Below are 16568 nucleotides of genomic sequence, written 5' to 3'. Positions count from 1 at the left end.
ATGGTACCTAACCCTTTACAGACTTTGCTGGAAATACTTTTTATACTAAGTTTTCCAAAACTTTATCACTGAAAAATTTCAAATAACATTTGGACTTCATAATCACTAAATCAAACCTGAACATTTATTCCTTCATATTTTTGTCAGAAGTGTGTATGCTCTCTGTTATCTCCACTAGAACAAAAACTAGACTCCCAAAAGTAAGACACTATGTTTTTATGCCCCTCTGCCTCTTATTCTGTTAACTATTGCATCTTTTTTGATATCTTCTCAAGAGGAAAACCTCAGCAAATGATAACATTTCAAAGACCACAGGTTCCTCTAACATCATGGCAGTGTTTGGGATGGTGACTGAGGTGTAAACTCTTTTCTACAGATTAATGTTGAGTTTTTATTATGTTTTTATGTGCTGCCTCTAGCTAGGTTGGGGTCTAGAAATATTGAGTTAGGCAAATATAGAAGAAATGGAAGAACATAAAATAGCTTTTAGGTTTGCAAATATGTATGTGTGTGTATATATTTATATATATATATATATATATAGAGAGAGAGAGAGAGAGAGATTTATATCTCTCAAAACTATTCTGCCTGTAAAACGTCTGTAGAAAAAAATATATTGGGTTTTCTCTGGATAGACATTTCTTCTAGTAATTTACTTCTAGTAATCTTCTGATGGTAAAAGTATAAGAGAATCTGTGCACATACCCTCTGATGACAATTAATATAATTGAACACTATCAGCAGAACTCTTGTCCACCTTTGGCAGCTACTACTAAACAGCTTGAAGACATTTCCCAGTGATTTTTTTTTTTTAAATACTACATCTACACACAAGAATCACTATATATCACCTTTGGAGACTCTTTAATCAAATAAATATCTACACATGAACAAAGGAACCATGTGTGCTGCATCTGGTTGGGATGGAGCTCATGTTGTCTTAGCAGCCCTCACAGTGCTGTGCTTTGCATGGGAAGCACCCCAGTGCTTTGGCTACTGCTGAGCAGGGCTGACACAGCATCAGCTCTGTTTCCTCACCATTCCTCACCACCAAGGGGCTGGGAGGCAACACAACCAGGCCAGCTGACCCCAATTAGCCAAAGGGATTTTCCATATAACATCAGCTCAAATAAAAAAGCAAAGGAAATTAGGGGAGGGACAAGTCTTCCAAGATTTATGATGCACTTATTTTCAATTGACCCATAATTAAATATTGTGGATATAAGTAAAAGCAGAGGTAACCAAGTCACCTGCTACTATTTTCCTGCCTACACTCATATCACAATGAAGCCACTCCCAAAAGAGAACATTTATTTTCTTTGACTGACAAAGACGTGCACAAAGTGCAAGGATTCCTCTTGGTAATCATATTATTAAGAGATTATTTGAAAATAAATTGGTGCAAATATAGAAAATCTTGAAAATGTCATTAGACTATATTGTTGTTATAAAACTGTCAGAAATATTGAAAAAGTTTACTCCTAATTTATTAAGTTCTCTTCCTTTGTCAGTAAAGAAGTAACATACCAGAACCAGAAAACAAATAAATTTGGAAGTCTGGTCCACAGACAATGCGGAAATGCAGACAGGTATTTAGATCCAGCTAAAGGTGCCACCACACCCTTAATCTCTTATGGCACTGCTGCCTGAAAACATAGGGGTTTTACATCTCTATCAAGGACAGAGGGAGTTCTTTTAACACTGTTATTGGTTATTGAATAGAAACAACTGTATATCTCCATACTCAGAAGTAAACGTATCCTTAGTGTTTCTCCTTACCCTGTCCAATAAACTTTGAAATTTACATCTCTATTCCCACAGAATATTTGGGCATAACAGCTATTACATAGCACATTTCTGATAGTTAGATCCTGACTCTGAACAAGGCACATTTCAAACGACATTATCTACATTGGGAAAATATGAATAGGGGTCATCTAAATTGCAAAAGCATAATTTAGGAAAAAACCACATCAACTGTTATTATGTTATGTGTTGTACAAAAGGAAAGATGGGATGTCACATTCCAGCATACAAAGTATAAATATATAGGGAACATAGTCTGAGATGCATTTAAATGTGTTGACTTTTTGTCTGGTTTTCAGTTTCATTGCCTTTTAATATATGTGTGCTCATACATATTTATTTTTAAACATATGATTGAACAGGGGAAAAAACCAAACCCTGTATTTACCTCTCTAACAGATTACTTCTTCTCAGAGAAAGGGGTATATTAGCTGTCTGTCCTATTGGTCAAAACTAATATAATTTCTTTTTCTCCTTTGTATATTTCTTTTAACACATTATTATTAATAGCAATTATTTCTGTTATTACAATATTTTTCATTTTCCTTTATTTTTCTTATCCATATAACTATAGCTTAGAGAAAAAAATAATGAAAAAGGATTAAGTAAAATAAGTAAACAATTTCTTTAGTCTTTTAAAGTCTGAATTTAGTAGGAAAGAGAATTTCTTTGTGAGTGTGGTTTTTACTGTCCCAAATCCTTCTTGGATTTTTTTCAAAGCTAATATTTTAACATTGTTGCCAGGAAGAAGAAAAAATTGTAAGCACAAGCTGCTGTTCTGAAAACATTGCGGTTGTAATTCCAGGCTTGTATTTAGTGTCCCCATGAGTGCAATTCCAGAACCATTGGCTTCTCTTCTGTTCTTGCAATTTCTGTTGATCGTGTAAGCATGGCCTCTTCCATCTGCTGACAATAGGTCAAAGAAATAAGCAACACTGGTAAATATTTTTCTTCACATAAATACTACTAAACTTTGAGTTAGACACACACGCACCCCCCACCCCCCCCAAAAAAAAAAAAGTAAGATTAAACTTCCTGATATTAAAATACTAGCAGTACTCATTTGTACAATATATGGAGAAAGTGTCTTAGGAGAATAAAATTATTTGGATAATTTGGATGATATGATACTACTAAACACAGTTTTCTTTGTTGGATTTGTTTCATCCAAGTTAAAAAGTAAATTATACAACCTCAAATCAAAGTTGGGCAGGGGAGAAGCAGAAGAGAAATCCTATTCTAGTTCATAATGACAATCAAGACTTATTGGTTAAGCCACACTTATTTCCAATATGCTTTTTAACACACACGTGTACACATGCACATTCACATTAATTGAGGCAGATGTATATTATATATTCATAGTTACCACAACTACCTTTTTCACTACATAAGCGTAAATTGAAACCAAATATGCATGTACAGAAAAATAGCTACATAATTTCCTAATATCTGTAATAGATTCCCCAAAGCAGCAATAATAAAACAAGCTTATGCAGTGGTAGCAAGATTTGTACCTTCAGATTTTTTTTGTTCCCTACCTTCTTCATCCTGTTATCACCAAAACTGGCTCTAGCTCCTCACTTTGCATCTGCCTGAAATTGACAGGTGACAATTATAGCCCTGAGGCCCCTGATATCAACATGTGTTTGGACTTTTAAGGGTCTGATATCATCTTCTATGCTACAGTTTTTACTTTAGAGTCATAGACAAGTCATTCTATACAGAATAACCAGTTTTTATCTCTGTATGTATATTCATATTCCAAAATTACTTGAACCATAAACATTATATTACACAGTTGCATTGTACTGAAACTTGAAGGAATTTATCATGCTACAATTTGAAAAAATATTTGCTCTCAAATTACAAATAGGATTTCTTACAATCCCCCTATCCTCCCTTCTCTATCTTTTTTCATCTTCTGTTCCTTTGGGGTTTTTTTCAATGTAAACTAATTTTTTTACCTTAAGCTTCTTCTTGCTTTTTCTTTTTTGGGGATACAGGTTTGTGAAAAAAAAAAAAAAAACAAATCAAGCCCCATTACTTTACTGAAACTGTACCAAACTATTTTTATAGATAAGCTTATAGAGAATCATTAAGAACTTATTTCTCTCCTTTGTGTTCAAGGCCTGAAAAATGAGAAAGTTATCAAATGTTTAAAACACCCCTGTGACAAGTAGGAAGAAAACAAATTGTCATTAAAATCCTCTGATATCATTGAAGTGCCTTTATTTCCAGGAGCTTTTTTTTTTTATTTATATGTACATAATACTATAATAATTAGGTTCTGATTCACCAAACGATTTGCTGTGTAGGTAAGACTCCATGCAGCAATAATTTCACATTGACTTTAGCAACTTTGTCTTGAGGAAAGAGGAAGTGCTGATAGTTGGTCCTAAAAGGTCCATTTTCTAAATCCTATTGGAAAGAATATCCAGCAGGGAAAAAAGAGACATGGTCTGTTCATACATATGTTGGTGCAAATATTAGTTCTGAGCTAATGTAACATCTAAATATTCCAACATTCCAACATGATTTGATTTTAACATGTCTTTTCTATTTGTAAAACAGGATCTCCTTATGTTCTGTATATTAAACATAAAGACTGAATAGCAAGTCTAGTCATGTATACAATTTCCTGGAAATTCAGCAGTGAATAGCATGAAAAAAGTTTTACATAGAAGAATGTTAAAAACCCCACTATTTCTAGTGGAAGCATCTCAACTACCTCATGAAAGAATGGTTATAGATGCAAAAATGTAAAAAGCAACATAAAGTCATACCATCATTAGCTTTGATAACAGTAAGTTCTTTAGGAGCATTGTTAATACATATTACATATATGCTTAGAACATATAGAACTGATGTGATGATTTTATTCTAAATATTATTGCATATTTGGGGTTTTTAAACAAAACAAAATAAAAACAAAACAAAACAAAAACAAAACTAAAACCAGAAACAACAAAACAAACAACCAACCAACCACAAAAAAACCCCCATCAAAACAGAATATTGGACAAATGTCTTCATATTTCACAATTTCTGACCAAAAAGACATATATCTCGGTAACATAACAGCAAGACTTATTTACTATCCAAAATTATGGTGAGATAATGATACAGCAGCTACCTATTACCACTATACTGGGTGCTTGATGACTTAGAGACTTGCATTTGGCAAATGAATCGTGTCACAGAATTGATACATGAACTCTTTTGTGGTGACAGGCACTATTTAATTGCTAGTGTGCTTAAGAAAATCTTGGGTGATGAGGACACATGACAGGACAAGTTTCAAACATACACACATGACCTTATTTTTTGCTTTTTTGAGGATCTACCTCTGTTTAATTTATAAACTCTTTATGTGATCAAGACCAAAACTTGCTTTCTTCTTTTCCTGAAAATAATTCAACTGCAAACCTCATGGCTTAGTCCAGTATTCTTTACAGAGGACACTGTTAAATTTTAAGAATCAAATGCCTAAATGTAAGGTAGAGAAAGTTCCTTATACAGCAGCTAACTGCATTATATAGTACAAACATGTATCCTGATATATAGAATGGAAAGAAATCTTTATAATCTTTGTAAATGTTGCCTAAATTAAAGGAAAAAATATGCTTCAAAGACAGGATTGCTCTGAAAGATCATATGAGTTATTACTGAATTGCTGCTGTTAAATTTCCACAAGGGCTTCTTCAAAGGGAAGGGGAGAATCATTGATAAGTGCAGCTCATAGTGGCACATGTATGAAACTGCTGTAAAGAAACTCCAAAATATATTTCACAACAAAAGAAACCAGGAAAAAACGAAACAAAAAGAACCAAAAAAATCCCCACAATAAAACAAAAAATAAAACCCAACAGAACTACCTTATTCCGAGTTTTTCAAAATCTTGTGCAGAACACATCACTAAAGAAACTGCTTAGCTTTGCAAATTACTCCAGTAAATTAGGGGTACTGTATCAATTCAGGGAAAAACTTTAGGATACAAAAGAAATGAAGTCATGGAAGTTGCAATTATCACAGTCATAGAAAGTAAGATTTATTAATCCTGATTGGCTTTATTTTCAAATTTGAGGAATATTATCCTGAATGGTTAATATTATGAAGCTAAAATAAGTTACAATTATTATATTTCTTATCACAAAATTTAGATTTTATGTTTTTTGTCACTCACTCATTTTGCTGAATTTCGTGGAATCATGGAATAGTTTGGATTTGAAGCAACTTCAAAAGGTCATCTAGTTCCAACCCTCCTGCCTTGGGCAGGGACTAGACTAGGCTAGACTAATCTAGGCCGCTCAAAGCCTCATGCAAGCTGGTCTTCTAGGTAAATGCTTCCACAAAAGGAGCATCTGCAATGTCTCTGGGCATTGTGTGTGTCACTGGCCTCACAGTAAAGAATTTCTTTCTAAAATTCAATTTAACCTACCCTCTTTCAGTTTAAAGACATTCATACTTGTTCTATCACTGTGTGTCCTTGTAGAATGTCCCTCTCCAGCTCCACTGGGAACACTGTTTAGGTATTGGAAAGCTGCTATAAGATCTTCCTAGACCTTTCTCTTCTCTGCAATGAACAACCCCAAATCTCTCAGCTTGTCTTCGTAAGTGAGGTGCTCCAGCCCTCTGGCCCGCTTTGTGACCTGCCAGCACACTCCACCAGTTCCCTGACCTTCTTATGTTGAGGGCCCTGGAGCTGGATGCAGGTGGGGTCACAGCAGAACAGCATAGAAGAGAGGAACCACCCTCCCTCAGCCTGTGGGCAACATTGTTTTTAATCCAGTCTGGGATCCAGTTGGCTTTCTGAACCGCAATTGCGCAGGGCAGGGTCCTGTTTGGCTCCTCATCAACCAACACCCTCAATTCCTTCTCCACAGGGCACCTTTCAACCTCTTCTCCTCCCAGCCTTACTTGCGCTTGGGATTGTCCTGACTCAGGTACAGGGCCTTGTATTTGGCCTTGCTGAACTTCAGGAGATTTACACAGGCCCACCTATCAAGCCTTTTGAGGTTCCTCTGGGTGGCATCCCTTCCCTCCAGCTTGTTTACTGAACCCCACAGCTTTGTGCTGTCAGCAAGCTTGCAGTGGATTTGCTAAATCCCTCTGTCCATGTTGTTCGCAAAGATGTTGAACAGCATTGGCCCCATTCCAACCCCTGAAGAATATCATATTCTCAATTTCACTGTGAAACATCTCTTTAATAGTAACTATCAGGGCAGAATATGAAATCCATTTTTTATTTTCATTTTAATCCTGACCTCCTGTGTTTCTTTGCTTCAGTGTCTAAAATTCACAGTTCTAATTTCAAAGTCAGATCTTATCCCAGTTTATGATTCTATTCACTACAAATAGGCAAATGTATTACTGTTTATTTCTGATCTTTAGTTTTTCACTAGAAAAAATCCTGTCAAATATAATCTCGGACCTCCAGGGTATTTCTCTTGAAAATCCACCTTCATGAACTGGTTCTACAACCCTTTATGTAATCATGATCATATCCAAATACTTTATTGGATTTTTTTTTTCCTTAAGAATGCTGCTTTATTTCCCATAATTTTCCTTTTTCATCAGTTTTTTACTGATCATTTGTTGTTTCCACAGAAGTTATACTACAAGAACCAAAGCTATTGCATAATGGTTTATGAAACCCACAAAGAGAGATTTATTTGAAATATCTGATCTTTGTACTAAAATATGCCTGTAGTACCCTAATAGTGAAGCAGTTGTTAAATCAGTGGTTATTGCCTCAGCAGGTTATGGCACTGCTTTATTCTAACAGAACATATGCAGGCATCTAATGCTTTTTTTGATTCTATGTTCATATACACATTTTCTGTTTTGCTTGTTTGGGTTTTTTGAATTACCTTATATATATGTTCTCTTTAGAAGGGCAATCACATAATACAAAATTTTCATGAAAAAATTTTTCAATCACAATTTTTAGATTAAAAAACTCCACAATCACAACATGAAACTACAGAGGCATACATTGTGTGTTACAGAGAAAGTATGATGTACTTGCCAAATTAAATAGAATTTCTTAATCTGAATGTAAGATTCAATTTAATTTTTTCTCTTTCCAATTTAATGCAGAGATGCAATATTTAGTCTTGCAGTTCCAGTTATGAGCTTTCATCATCAGTTATAGCAGTCTTTCTTATGATTTTGTCTAAAAACTAATTAATTTTAGAACTGGCAGAATTCCAGGAACCGTTCCTACTTTTATAACAGTTAATAGACATACTATTGCCACACCATTTAACATCAGAGTCTGAAATTTAGGTTTCTAACTTGATTCTGTTGGAGGAAGAGACTAGGACAAAGAAAACTTGCTAATATATGATTTTTGTTGAATATGAGGTATTACATCATAGATCAGTTCATAAATTAATACAAAACTACTGGGTTTTTTGCACATATATTTCCTATATTTCAAATCTAAGTAGTATTGATTGTTCAATAGTATTATCTTATACATTCTTATTTGATTTAACAATACACAAATCTAGGAAATAAAATTAAATTTTTATCTGTCATATTCTATTTCATTCACAATAGTTGCATTATGTTATATCGTTATTTTCTGCGTCAGTCATAAAATCAGTTGCATCATCTGTAATGCAGATGTAATTGTAATTTGAATCATGTAGCTAAATACTGAAAAATGTCTCTGTATTTAACTTTTTTTATCAGTCCTTATCAATCACCACTTATTTTTCCCAACTACAGAAATTCTTAATTTGGTATATGTGAGATACTTACTGCAATGGAGATCCTTTAATTCTTTCAAATATTGATCAATCTTTGATACCATCGAGTTTCGAAATGCTACAAAGCTGTAAGACAAAGAATTAGAAGGATTTAGGATAGTGTGAGAGTGTGAGGTTTTCTTTCTCTTTTTTATTTCCTTTTTTTTTTTTTTTTTTTTACTAACACTCTCTTGCTTGCTTTCTCTTTTTCTACAGAGATAATTTGATCTTTTGTCAAGAGTAGGAGCTTGGATCTTCCCCTGAGGGTTGTTACTCTCTTGCTGTGGACTATTACACAAAAACATGAAAATCTCCCCAAAGGGAATTATTTTGGTATGAGAAACACTATGCTATTACAGATTAATTTCTCTCCTAAAATCTATTGATTTCACACTGATTTCCCAGTGCTCTGTTTTGTTCCAACATTTTGCCAGAGAAAAGAAGAAATATTGCAGCTGGGGTTAGGAAGAACAAAGGGACATATTCAGGGTTTCTAGTTCTTCTCCCTGTTTGTGTGGAAAGACCAGTAGCTGTGCCATGCTTATAGAAAAGAAATGGAAAATAAGCTAATTGTGATATAGTAGGTTAGAATTGTGTGTGGTCCAATACAACAAGGTCAAGCAAAATAAAACCAGGAATGTAACAGCAGGTGTTTCAAAGCTAGTTAGCAGTATGTAACACTAAGGATTTTGGTTTTCAGGGATTATACAATGTAGAGATGAACAATATACTGTCTAATTCCAATGTGCTTTCATTTAGTAAAGCAGATGTTGACTTTCTTATGTGATACTTCTTATGATATACTGAACAGATATTAGTTCTTACTGTACCTTCTCTGTGCTTCAGCCAATATATACCCAGTCTCATCAGCCTTTTTTCTCTTTCAAGATGATCCAACGCATTAAATGTTAGCTTCTGATATGGACTCCTCACAAGGGATAGCTAAAAAAAAATCTTATTAAAAAAAACTTTGACTGCACATCATCATTCTGGCAGCTTGATTAACACCAGGATCTGACAAATTAATAAGATAACCCTTACTTTAAAATGGTAAACAAAAAACAACAACAACAAAAAACCCCATAGAATTTTGTGTTAATCAAGCTGTAGCTTTCCAAAATTGCACTTTTAAAATAGCTTTTAAGATTTCATATGGCTGTGGGTGTAACTGATCTACAACTGTTCGCTATAACTATAGTACTCTAAATTTTTTCAGGTTATTATGTTACAATTCTTCATTGATCCAAGAAGTCTTGCTTCTACCAATTTCATAAAAAAATAATAATCCAGATTCAGTGGTTTCTTTTCTTAATTTCTCCCTTTGTTCAGTTGTAAAGACATTTATAAAATATAAAAATATGTCTGCCATGCATTTGTTTTTTCTTGAAGTTTATTACTTATCTAATACTATGTGTATGGATAAACATCTAAATATTGATTTATCTAAATATATAAAATAATTAAAATAGCCCACAATGTATGGGGGTTTTTTTTGGTTTTTTTACCAGTGACTCTATGTACATTTCATTAATTAACATGACATTCTTTATCACAAATACATTCTGTCATGGCTTTCTTTGTCTTTGACGTGAAGCCTTGACTAAGTAAAAAATCTGGGAATAATTAATGTGCAACACAATATGCATATATGCTGTTAAGGGCAGAGCATGTTTTCTGTGTGAACAGTATTGAGAGTACCTAGCTATTATATTCTGCTTTTCCCCCATGAATATTGAAGAACTTTTCAATGGCAGGTAAAATCACTGCCTTCCTGTATGAATAATATTAATGAATCATAGAAGATTAATTTTTTTTTTTTCAAGCTGTGCTATCAGAGAACTGAAATATGGTGAACATATTACAAGATACTGCAACTTGAATTTCTTCTGTTTCCATACCAGTGTGAAATCCTTTTCTCTCTTGTAGAAAATATAGTGACAGCTTTATTTTTCTCTTACAAACACACAGAACTTAGATGGTCAACAGCAGAAGGACAAGCAGGTTATTCTGGAATGTGTGAAGAGACATTAAAGACCTATGATTACACAACTGAATTGAGCTACAAATAGCTGAGCTCCTAGTCAGAAACTCAGACATGAAGTTTCTTGAACTGTGTGCCTTTGTGGCAGTTAAATCTCTCCTCTGTGCTGAAGGATTGACAACACTGAAGTAGTAGAATCATTTTTTGCCTCTTTTCTTCCAAAACACGTACTAGAAGTTGTTACTGTCTTTCTGAATTAGAAAGTTAGTCAGCTTGAGAAGTATAACATTTAAACCAGTTTAATTTACTTTAGTATATCACTGTTTTAAGACTCTAGTTTAAAGCCCAGCCTACATACTGCGTAACTTCCATTTACAGCTTTTAGACTAATGGCATTTTCATCACTGAATGATGCTCTCATATAAAGTGGCTGTTCCTTTATTGGAAAGAAGCTCAAACAATCTATTCCTCTAGTTGCTTCAAGAAAATGAAAAAAAAAATGTTTTTCTAGTGCTTGCTTTATATATCTGTTACTTGAGATAGCACAGCTGTTATTCATTCAATTTTTTAAGGAACTGAAAATCCCATGATTGGTGTTCTGACCGTCTTGCAAATATTTTATTTCATATTTTCTTTTTGCTTCTTCTTTTATTATTTTCATTGCAGTAAAAAAAAAATCATATATTAATTCCTAAATAGTATAACATATTGCTCTATTCTTTGGTAGTGTGCTTTTTTAAACCAGTTTCCTTACTTTTCTTTTTTACAGGAAAGGTAATCAGTATAGAGCTTGTCTTTTATTTCTTTGTTTGAGTATTGATCATTCAGCACTTTGAATCTGCTACCACTTTTCTCCTTGATGATAACATTTTCTCTGCTTGGAGCTTCTACTGTAACTCGTGTAATATACCATTTGTATTCTTTATTTCATATCACAGACAGTAGTGTGTCACACATCAATAGTTGCATAAAAATGAAAGCTGTGATTATTGGATGTTGTTGTAGTTATGTACAGTATAATATTAGACATTCAAATTATTGTCCCAGACCTATGTGACCACCTTATCAAAGATGATCTCATGGAAGTTATTTGATGAGCATACGTTCCCTTTTTAGCATTTTCCATACATGATGATGGAAAACCTGAAAAATAAGAAAAGAAAGAGACACCCTGAACATAACCCCCTTCTCCAATCTACATGACCTGATTTTATCATGAGCTCTTATTAAGCTATTGCAGTTCAGATTTGTCAGAACTTCTGTGTTAAATCTCAGTTCATGTTCAGAAATAAAAGGAGATGCACTCAAATAGATTCAGTCACCTAAAATGTTTTACATGTGTAAAACTGAGGGAAAAGCAATAACCAGTGAACTATTTCTGTGTTCAAATTTCTTGGATTCTAATGGGGTTTTAAAGAAAATATTTAAATAAAGCAAAAACCATGACTAAACTGCTTTTTAGTGCAACTACTGGCCTTTAACTGTGGTCAACATGGATGAACTAATTTTAAAAATTATTTTTTTCTAAGTAATAAAATATAAAAATAATACTTTTTTCTAAGTAGTAAATATACAGATGTAAATATACTTGTGGATTTATAAAGAGACAGGCTGCATTCATCTCTAACTGTATGCTGAACATTGAAAATCTAACCTTTTTGTTGAATATGGTTTAGCAAACCTGTTGAACATGATGGAATATGAAAAATGGAGTGAAAAGTCATCAGAGACTGTTGTTGAATAATATGTATTAACTGTATGATGCATTTTTCTTCAGGAATTTATTGAAAATGTGCAATAGCAGCTTTACTCTTCATACAATGCCGTGTGTAGCTGTGCACATTGTGGATGCCAATACCAGCAGACATTCTGCTAAGTATTTAAACAAATTTACATGACCAGGAATTCTATAAGCAGTTTTTCACCTGAATTCCAATTAGATAAGATTTACAGATTGAGGCAGGAAATTTTCCCTACTTTCCTGTGCTTAGGATGGCACTCAGTTTATCAAAACCAGATATTCACTATCTAAGTGTTGTGGGCATCTACACAGATCTATTGACTCAGAAATATATCTTTGTGTACTGGAGATCATTAGGTTACATGATAAAAGTCTTGCCTCTTCTCATGAACTGTCAAAGGCAGAGGAATCAGAATAAACTAATCACAGATGTGAGCAGACATTCTCCCTGCTGCTCTCATGGCTGTCACAGGAAGGCCATCACCCTCATGGTCTGGGTATGAAAAAGGATTAGTCATGAACCACTTCTCTGGATGACCTTTCAGACTAAGTAGGATTACTGCCCATCATGTAGAATTCATGGGACAAGTGGAATATCATCTTTGGATTGCATAAGATTTGTTATGGTATCTTTAGGACAGCTAGAGGGAGAGATCAAGGCAGTTTTGGGGGAAGAACTACCATTGGAATGGAGGGACAAGGGAATAAAAATGGACAGTTGCATGTACAAAGGCTGATGATCATAATGCTTCTCTGGTTGTTCCTTGTGCCTGGTTATCAGAGACTGTTCTCTCTTTTTACTGAATTCCATTACTATCTATTTTCCTTTTACGGGGACTGTCTGTTCCACATGTGTATGTGTGCTTGTGGGTGTTTGCACGCTTGTGGACATCAGAATTCCAGTAACCATAGTAAGTCCATGGGTGACAGGTGCCCATGTGATTCCAGGGCTTGTAACCAGGGAAGGTGGGCTTATCAATCAGTATATGATCACTGGTGAATATCAATCTGGACTACCCAACAAGTAAAATAAAGGGCTTGGAAATGGCAAACTTGGATAGCCATAGTTTGGGGCCAGAGATGTGTGTAATCTCTGAGTGAGACAGATGGAGATCTTGTCTACTGGAGGGACCACCAGGTTCACATCGACTTTCAGAGGGACTGTAGGATCTGAGTGTTGACTGAGAGATGGTGTGAGGACATGAAACAAACTAGGCCCAGCTACTTGACACATTGTTTCTGATCACTTATTGAATGATTCATATACATGTACTTACAGAAACATCTATTTCTCACTTTTGGACACTCATCTAGATCTGTCAGGGTGGGGAACATGATTGTTCAGTGTTTCCTGTTTCCTTGACTGTTGAAGGTTTCTGTGTGAAAAGATGTTCAGAAGAAATTTTGTGTACATTTACATACGTATGGCATTAGTGTGCTTGCATATGTACCTGTTGGAAATAAATGCTCACACTTGCTACTATTAGATGAGGAGGCATAGAGCTGCAGCAGTCAAGTCTCTATTGGACTGCAGGATTTAGCAACCCATGACAAAGAACAATGTGGATTTTCTCATTAAAGAAAACTATAAAATCACAGCAGCGCAGATAAACAGAAAAACTTTATATGTAGATTTCCATCTCCTCCACACTCCATAGCAGAGATATGTTTTTAAATGTAATGCATTTTATCTTAACATAGATGATTACATTAGTTTTTCTATGTTCCTATTCCTCCAATTAAGGATGAATATAGCCTAGAAAAATAGTTTTACTAGTGGCACTAAGTTAGACATTTAAAAGACTTGAACCACTATTCCTTAGACCCGTGCTTAAATTTTTGCTGAGTGTTCAGGGGGCAACTTCTGTTGCTGTATTTAAGATATTCTATAGTATGACTGATTATCTTTTCATTATTATTTCATATACTCTATAAAGCAGAAAACACATCCTACTAAAATATTACTTTCTGCAGATTGAGACTTCTAGATAAAACTTCATGCTTTTTATTTTAGATTTGGTAGAGTTCTGTGTCCCTCTTAAATGTACACTAAGGTCAGTCACTGTTCTGCTTTTTCCTTTTGCTAGCATATCCTGTATTTGTTCACTGTATCATTACTTTGCTTCACCATGGACTGTTTCCTATCTTGTTATTTCTTCCTTTTCTGCCTACACAGCAGTTCTACCTTTGGAGACATTATTCATAAGGACACTAACCTTGACATTAATGTCAGACTCTTAATTGTAAAAAACCATGGAACTTGAGGAAAGTATAGGCCAGACATGGATAGGTTTTTCTTATAAGGAGAGATAACATTGTTCTTTAACCTGAAGATGATGTTATTTCTAATTTTTTGCTCATAAAATAAATCTCACCAAAGTGATTATACAGATTTTTTTTTAAAATGGGAAAATCAATGTAGTTTACCTAAACCCCTTTTAGTAGTAAAAAGGTTTATCTCTGAAAGTCTGGCACACTTTGAAGAACCTGATAATAGGGGTCTATAATGGAAAGTTATACTACAGACATTAAATACATATTTTTCTGGCAGTTCAGTTATCATTCTTTCCTTAGTGAAGGGGAAGGATATGGAGAAGCCTTTAAAAAAATTTGAAGAGATCTCCATTCATTTGAAAAGACAGGAAGGTAAAGAGAGGAAATACAAATAATGTATTGCTTTACTAAGAAAAGAACAGGCACGCAAAAAAATAAAAAGTCAAATTATTCCTCAGACTCCTGTTTTTCCAATTTGTTAGTTCGTCATGTGTCCTTTAATAGTCTGATTTTGAGTGCCTTGGTTTTAACAACTAGTTGAGATCCTATAATATATTTAAGGAAAAATTCACAGGAATTTTTCTGATTTTTTTTAATGAAAATAATTTGACAAAAATAATTTGACAAAAAGCACTCATCATTCATCACCATCTGACGATCTGAAATTCTGAAAAAGTTCAGAAAATAATTGAATTTTTGCATAAAATAATCTGTATATTTTTTGTCTTCTACAATGTGCTAAATGAGAATGAGGTGCTGAGAAATTATTTTGATTTTTATCATTGTTGTTTGTTTCTAAATACAACGTTAGGCATATTTTTTAAATGTTAAATGAAGATATCCAGATGTGCACTTTTTTAATTGAACAGCTGTGTTTACTGAGTATCTTTTGTCTTTCATCAGTTCCTCCATTCCTTACTGCTCCTTGCATTCCTTTGTTAGTGTAGATCTAAAATTAGACTGTAAATAAGGCAAAAAAAATCTCCTTGACATTCCTACTTCTGTAAGTGGCAGTACAAAGCCCAAATGAAAGAACATAAAACTAGAAATCTATTTCTGAACAATGTATGAATAGGAAGATGTAAATAGAAAATGGGATGTTTAAATGTGTAAAGAATATAAAATAATCTGCCTTCTTGTACAGTCTCACATCTTCCAGCAGTCAGTACCCAAGGTATTGTCAAAGCTTGGGGTAGCTTTACATCATATGTGTACAAGGTTCACTGTAACTTTTTTGTATTTTTGGCAATACATTTATGTCAGTTGAAGTGTAGTAGAACAATGGAAACTGAGCCTGATAACTTCTGGACACCTTCGTTACATAGGTTGCCATGAGCACTGTTCATTTTTATAAGTCAAACAGTTTTCAGATTTACTGTAGATGTACAACAAATCTGAGTCCTGGAGTTTGCAAACTCTGGATATCCTGATGTTCAAGGGTGTCCAGACTTTCTGATGTTAACCAGGAGCTGAATTACTGTTGCACACAGGCTCGTGTTCTGGGTTTCTGAATACCACAGAGCCTTGGTCCTGCAAGGTTTCTCCAAAGATACAGTTAAAATTATGTGCTGTACCTATGTAAAGAAAGTAAGTGATGGTAGAGGACATTTCCAGGCCTGGGACTTGATCATTGCATTGTTTAATTCTTAGAGCAGTCCCATGTCATAACTAATACTTTCCCAAAAAATCTCTGGGTCGGGGACCTTTTAAAACAGATGGTTTGGATGCCGCCAGCCTGCTTTGGAGGTTAGGAGAACTGAATTATAAACAATGATCCTTCTATGAGGGATGGAGCTGACCTCAGTGAGTAGTCCTCCATGTAATTTTTGTTTTTTTAATTCTTTAACCTAAACTGAGCTATAAGACATTCCAAGTAAAACTCCTCTACCCTGAGGATTACAGAACAGAGCTATGATGGAGTAATCAAGGACTGGGAACTAAACACCCTCAGCACAGGTCACAGCTGTGCTTCTTATTCAAGGTGGAAGAAAATCTAGGGAGGCATTAT

At 34.3% G+C, this 16568-nt stretch overlaps 2 long non-coding RNA genes across 3 annotated transcripts; one reads left to right on the top strand and one right to left on the bottom strand.

Moving 5' to 3' along the window:
• Window positions 1-2087: 2087 nt before the first annotated feature.
• Window positions 2088-6757, bottom strand: LOC135295383 (uncharacterized). 2 transcript variants are annotated; one of them, XR_010357453.1, is made up of 3 exons: window positions 6248-6757; window positions 3348-3401; window positions 2088-2712 (listed from the first exon to the last, which is right to left on the bottom strand). It is a non-coding gene; the product is annotated as an uncharacterized LOC135295383 (long non-coding RNA). The 2 variants fall into 2 exon arrangements; XR_010357454.1 differs by having other exon boundaries at window positions 2088-2709.
• LOC135295384 (uncharacterized) lies at window positions 6529-9093 on the top strand. Its single transcript, XR_010357455.1, has 3 exons — window positions 6529-6573; window positions 6693-6752; window positions 8781-9093. It is a non-coding gene; the product is annotated as an uncharacterized LOC135295384 (long non-coding RNA).
• Window positions 9094-16568: the final 7475 nt, after the last annotated feature.

Source organism: Passer domesticus, chromosome 2 (assembly GCF_036417665.1).
Source record: "Passer domesticus isolate bPasDom1 chromosome 2, bPasDom1.hap1, whole genome shotgun sequence".
NCBI lineage: Eukaryota > Metazoa > Chordata > Aves > Passeriformes > Passeridae > Passer > Passer domesticus.
This window is presented reverse-complemented; position numbering and strand designations above follow the sequence as displayed.